This window comes from Ovis canadensis, chromosome X, assembly GCF_042477335.2.
Source record: "Ovis canadensis isolate MfBH-ARS-UI-01 breed Bighorn chromosome X, ARS-UI_OviCan_v2, whole genome shotgun sequence".
Taxonomy (NCBI): domain Eukaryota; kingdom Metazoa; phylum Chordata; class Mammalia; order Artiodactyla; family Bovidae; genus Ovis; species Ovis canadensis.
Window position 1 is genome coordinate 40,848,916 of NC_091727.1, and position 6,796 is coordinate 40,855,711.

Genomic DNA, 6,796 nt, shown 5'->3' on the forward strand with positions numbered 1-6,796 from the left:
CGTCGAATTCTAGACTTCTTTTGTGAGGAAAATAACCCTTGGGTTTGTTGAGGATGCCATTCACAAAGTGCTCAGTTACTTGCACCCAATGCAGTCTTAACAGATACTGTTGCTCAGGGTGCCAAGGTCAGTGGCGCCTGCATCCTAATTTCCCAGTCACAGAGACAGTGAGTCAGGCTTCTCTGCAGCAGACTGGCAAATCTAGGAGCAGCACGTTGCCCCTGCCCTGTCAACTCCCTGTCCTGTTCTTGCCCCTCGCCAAATTCCACGTGGGATGAACAAGGCCCCTCCTGGGAATTCTCAGACTTATAGATCAAGGAACACACGCAGCCTTGGAGATCACAGGCAAATCTCTGACCTGCTTCACTAATGTTCCAACCTCTATTTCCTTCTTTCTCGCTTCAGTTTTACAAAAGCAGCAAGCTCTGAAGGAAAAGGATAAGAATCTATCCAATGCGGGGGGCAAATCCCTGATTCCCCTGTAACGTATTTTTCTTTTTCACTTCCTATCTCATTTTGTCTTAGAAAGCAAGCCCATGAAAACTAAGCTTGTGATTTCTTTTGACTGAATCAGGTATGATTGTTAACTGGTATTTACTGAGAGCCTGGATGGCTCCCGGCTAGGGGAAAATACCAACGAGATGAAAGGCCTGTCCTGCCCTAAAACAGGGAACGGTCTACTTAGGGAGGCATGTGGAGCCACCCAAGAGGGCATATAATTTGGAAGGCATGACAGCATAGGGGTCACAAGCGTATGTTCTGGAATGGATGACTTGCATCGAGCAAGTTTCTTAACATGTCTGTGCCTCAGTTTCTTCCTCCCTAAATGGAGAGACTGCTACTGCTAAGTCACTTCAGTCGTGTCCGACTCTGTGCGACCCCAGAGACGGCAGCCCACCAGGCTCCCCCGTCCCTGGGATTCTCCAGGCAAGAACACTGGAGTGGGTTGCCATTTCCTTCTCCAGTGCATGAAAGTGAAAGGTGAAAGTGAAGTCACTCAGTTGTGTCCGACTCTTAGCAACCCCATGGACTGCAGCCTACCAGCCTCCTCCGTCCATAGGATTTTCCAGGCAAGAGTACTGGAGTGGGGTGCCATTGCCTTCTCCTAAATGGAGAGACTAAATTATACCTAATCCTTGGGATCTGGGGCTTTCTAGGTGGCGCTTAGTGGTAAAGAACTCACCTGCCAATGCAGGAGACATAAGAGACCTGGGTTTGATCCCTGGGTCGGGAAGATCCCCTGGAGGCGGGCACGGCAACCCACTCCAGTATTCTTGCCTGGAGAATCCCATGGACAGAGGAGCCTGGTGGGCTACAGTCCATGGGGTCGCGCAGAGTCGGACACGACTGAAGTGACTAAGCACACTTGCAATCCTTGGGGTCATTAGTTGCAGATGAAGTGAATTAGCTCTGATGGTGATGATGATGTGTTCATTCTGCATCTCCGCAGTGCCCAAGACCATGCTTTGTACATCTTAAGCTCCAAGAATGTTTGCCTTCATCCAACACCTGTTTCTGAGTATTCAGTTCACACTGGGCACTGTGCTAGGTACCCGAGGCAAACTAGACAGATAAGATACCTGCCCTCATGGTCTGCCAGGGACATGCCATGAAAGTCATTACACCTGTGACAAATAAGAACTCCAGGCAGAGGGCCCAGCCCACGTCCAGGCCTTGGGGTGGGAAGAGGGTGAGTGTCTGAAGCCCAGAAGGAGCACACGTAAGTGGAGGCTGAAAAGGGGTCCAGACACTGTACATCTGGAGGGATAGGTGTACACGGACGATCAAGGTCACATACCAGTGACTGGGTCCTAACGTGGGGAATTCTGCCACGGGACCCAGGGCAAGGTGTGTGAGAATCACACCCCGTGCAGCCTCCTGACCTCGGTCCGCCTGGCCCCCTGCCTGTCGGCAGCGTGGGGGGGACCCCGGGCGCCCGTGGAAGCCAGGCAACGATCTCCTGCAGGCAACAGTTCTGATCCAGCCGCGTAGGAAGATTAGCAATGGAAGATTAATTTCTCCTTGTCATTTCCCCAGGGGCCTTAAGCAATCTCGAGAGCAGTTCTCCTTGCCTAGAACCCCGCCCTCGGGAAGCTGGCGAGGGTGGGCTGCAGTGTGGCGCCAGGTGAAGGACAGCCCTCAGCCCTCAAGTCCCAGCTTCGGAGCTGGATGGCTAGCCAGAGAGAAATGTGCGTGCTGAACCAGCATCACGGTCCCGTAATGGACGCTGAACAAAAGAACGGAGGGCAGAAGCATCGCTTTGCTGAGCGGGCTTTGCTTTCCATTTGGCTAAAGAGCGTGAAGGACGCTGGAAAGGGAGCTCCGGGATTCCCGGACTTGCGCTGTTGACGGCCACTGGGAGCAGGGCAGTCTTTGTCTCCAAAGAGATTTCTCAGTCGCGGCTCTGCCTGGAGGGCGGGGTGCTGAATCTAAGGCCACAGTCTCTCCTTCCTGCTAAAGAGATGGAGGGGGAGAGGGCCATCTTATGCTGGAGCTGGGGATCCCCGAAGTGCACTCCCATAGGGGAGACTGAGGCCAGATCTTAGGAAGGACTTCCCAGACTGAATGATAATCTTCACCCAAGAACTTGGTTAGAGGCTTTTCAGTGAAACCCAGGACACTGTTGTTTGGGGTGAATTGGAAGATGCTTAGGCTGGAGGGTGGAGGAATTGTCTGAAGTTTGGGACAGGGTGTGTCCCCCACAGGGTTGTGTTTCCTGGCCACCAAGTGGCTGTGCCCTGCAGCCACTCAGCTGCATCCCATTCTGGGCCACTGGTGAAAGTTGCTCAGTCGTGTCCGACTCTTTGCGACCCCATGGACTATACAGTCCATGAAATTCTCCAGGTCAGAATACTGGAGTGAGTAACCTTTCCCTTCTCCAGGGGAACTTCCCAACCCAGGGATCGAACCCAGGTTTCCCACATTGCAGACGGATTCTTTACCAGCTGAGCCATAAGGGAACCCCATCAAACCTTTATTGGGAACTGATTTTGTTTAAAATAGGGTTCCACCAGGGTGACGTGGGGTGTGGTATTAACCTCTCAGATTCCATTGCTTCATCCCTGACACGGGCTTGATGATGTCTTCCTCACAGGCAGTTGGACCCCAGTGAACTATACAACACAGCCTTCAACTACAGGGAAATGACTTCGCAAAATGGGACCGTGTCTCACAAGAGAACTCCTGAGGCAGGTTCATTTTGAGGGGTGGGGAGGGGCTAGCATCTCTGCTCCACTGTCCTTGGAGGTGATGACTCTCCTGGTCTAAAGACAACCAAAGCAATTGAAGACACCACAGGTTCAGTTTAAAGAAGCGGACACCTCCTTCTCTGTGGGTGGTGGAGTTTACTTCCAGTCCCTTTGTCTAGATTCTGCTTCCCAGGTGGCTCAGTGGCAAATAATCCACCTGCCAAGCAGGAGATGTGGGTTTGATCCGTGGTTTGGGAAGATCCCCTGGAGAAGGAAATGCAACTCACTCCAGTATCCTTGCCTGGGAAATCCCATGGACAGAGGAGCCTGGTGGGCTGCAGTCCATGGGGTCTCAGAGAGTTGGACACAACTTAGTGACTAAACAACCACCACCCATTGTCTAGGACTGGGTCACAAGGCTGTACTCCACCAATCTTTGGTAAGGAATATCAGGCCATCATGGTTGGCTTAGATCAAGCATAATTCACCTCCTTAAAAATTCCCTTCCCTGACCACACAACAGGGTGCACATCAGAAAAAAATTGGGGCTTGGCCATGGAAGAAGATGAAGTGTACTTGAGGATATAGAAGGAGAGAAGGGATCAAACCCAGGCTCCCTGAAGTGGAAGCACAGAGTCCTCACCACTAGACCACCAGGACAATCCCTAGCTTTATATTCTTGACTATATGTCATATTTCCACTGATAAAGAGAGAATATAACCCTTTGCTGGCAGGAACCTGTTCATTTTTCTCTTCACCAGCCCAGGTTCATACTAGGCACTTTAGAAACATTTGTTGACGATGACGATGACATGTATAAATGATTGCAAACGTCATGAAGCAGTAGAGTTTGTACATATTTGTTTTTTTTTTTCTTTGAGAGCGGTAAGGGACTTTAGGAAACATAATGTAATTTTCGAAGCAGTTCTTCAAAGCATTATCCTAAAATTCATTTTGATATCAAGGAGATACTACAGAGAAATAAAAGTCATAAAAGTATGTTGTTGTCTGATGAGAGGAAGTCAGGAGAAAAAAAAATAATATACATCTAAGGGAATATATATATACACACACATACAGACATTTTTGGGTCCAGTTTTCACTTCCTGCTTTACCAAAGTAATCTATACTGAGAATTCTGCCTCCCCCGCGTCCCCCCATAGTAAAGTTTGTTTGTTTTTTTTTTTTGGCAGTTTGGTTAACCGAACAAATCAATAGTGGCACCCAGTGGCTAGAAGGGTTAATCAGGGAACAGTAGTTTCTTTTTGGATCTTGATTTCATCAACCAGAGCCACATTAAAAATTAAACCACTGAGTCAAGCATTGAAGAAAATGTCTGTTTGAGCTTTGACTCTGGCGGCATTTTTTCCCACGCCTCCTTTTCTCTTAGCAGCCGAGATCTCACAGGCCCATCCTCCACCTTGGGGCCCAGAACTTGGTGGGGGGAGGGGTCTTAGAAAAAACCTCTGTCGTCTGGCACAGCTACAGGGATTGTGAAAAGCTTGTTTATTCTATGTCCTTTCTAGAACTGAGTGAGCAAGTTTAATTATGTTCCTTGCTGGAGTTCCAGGTCTTTCCTCTGGAGGACATTCCCCCCTAAAGTTGCTGACGTCTGATTCTTACTGGATTTCAGAAGGCAAGTGAACCAGAGGAAGCCAAAACCTCTGCCAGTTAACAGGATAACCAATTAACCAAACCAGTGAGAGGGAACACGGGAATGCCCAAATCTAGCTTTGGAGTTCCATCTTCATTCTTCCAGCAGTTAGCAAGGAGCACATGTGATATAGGCCAGACTGGTAATTCCTGAGTCACTAGGCTTTGCAAGGTTCTAAATCCTATTTATTGAGCTGCATGGGCTGTGCCTCTGACCCAGAAGGGAAGGTAGGCCCAGGTTACATGCTGACATACGGAAAGAATAATTCTGTGTTCCAAGGCCACTCATTGTCCCTAACTAGCTCTCCCTCTGCCCCCCCCCACCCCCCGCTATATATACATATGGTGTGGTTTTTTTTTTTTTTTTTGGCTACGCTGGGTTTTCGTTGTAGCACATGGGTCTCTAGTTGTGGTGTGCAGGCTAAGTTCCCCAACCAGGGATCAAACCCATTTCCCCTGCATTGGGAGGTAGATTATCAACCACTGGACAATCAGCGAAGTCCCATTCTTCACTATTTAAAAGTAATAGGATTTTAGCTGGGCACATAGCCTCCTGGAGGAAAAAAAAATTTTTTTTCTCAGCTTCCTTTGCAGTGAGTTGTGGCATATGATTAAGTTCTGGTCAGTGGAATATAAGTAGAAGTCTTGCATGGAACTTCTGGGAAGTATCCTTAAGCGGAGTGGTCTTTTTCTAGTCTTGATGGCTGGAGCTCAAGCAGCCATCTGAGACTGTGAGGTAGTCTGAAATGGTCAAGTGTACCAAGATAGCAGAACACAGGTCCTTGAATGCCATATCAGTTCTGGGCACATCATGGACAGGCTTTTCCCCCTAGCATTTTCCTACTCAAAATGTCATCTTAGACCAGTAGAATCAGTATCATGGAAACTTGTTAGAAATGCAAATTCCCAGGCCCTATCCTAGACCTACTGAATCAGAAATTCTGGAGGTGGGGTCCAGCCATCTGTGTTTTAACAGGCCCTCAGATGATTCTGATGTACTTTATAATTTAAGAACTGTCCTAGACTATTAAAGTATTTTCCTATTAAGGTATTTTCAATTGATTTCCCCCCAAACCTATTAAGAAAAAGTATTTAGAACTAGGATACCCTAATAACCCTTTTGTCTGTCTTCTATTTTCCCCATCTAATGTAAGAGGAGATATTATCAAGAGGAGAAATTTTCAATAACATTATGAAAATACGTGAATTATGTATGGGTGAGGGCAGGACTCTTTAAAGCATAAGATTTAGGCCAAGCAAGAGCAAAAATGGTCCCACAAGCTAAGAATGTCCAAGGATAAACAGGTTGAGTTCATGGAGGACAGTGTGAAAGCTAGTTGCAGGTGTGAGCTTGACTGGGCCATTGGGGACCCAGATATTTGGGCAAACATTATTTGGGGTATATCTTTGAGAGTGTCTTTGGATGAGATTAACATTTGAATCAATGGACTGAGTAAAGCAGATTGCCCTCTCTAATGTAGGCGGGCCTTATCCAATCAGTTGAAGGTTCCAATAGAACAAAAAGCTGACCATGCTGGGGGTAAGGGAAAACTCCTCCTATCTGACTTCCTTCCAGCTGGGACATCTGATTTTTCCTGTTTTTTAACTCAGAGTGAAACACTGGCTCTCCCTAGATTTTGAACCTGAAGGCATTCAGACCGGAACTATACCATTGGCTGTTGTGGGTCTCCAGCTTGCCAGGGAGGCAGTGTGACAGAAAACAAAGACCAAGAGAGCCCCGTATTCAAATTCTGGTTCCATGACTAGCTAGATGTGAAGTTTCTTAACCTTTTGAATCTCACTTTTCTTCATTTGTAAAGTGGGGCCAATCATACCTTCTTTTCCAAGATTTTAGACAAGACTAAAGGAGATCAGCAGACAAGACTAAAGGAGATCATGTTTGTAGAACACCTAACACAGTGCCTGGCACATAGTTAAATGCTCAGTAACTGAT

The 6,796-nt window shown here is 47.5% G+C and overlaps 1 long non-coding RNA gene across 1 annotated transcript in view; it reads left to right on the forward strand.

Moving 5' to 3' along the window:
* The window catches only part of LOC138930202 (uncharacterized), a 29,135-nt gene extending 24,947 nt beyond the window's left edge, over positions 1–4,188 (forward strand). Inside the window, exon 4 of the long non-coding RNA XR_011446116.1 lies at positions 3,095–4,188. This is a non-coding gene — a long non-coding RNA (uncharacterized lncRNA). The remainder of the gene's footprint in view (positions 1–3,094) is intronic.
* Positions 4,189–6,796: the final 2,608 nt, after the last annotated feature.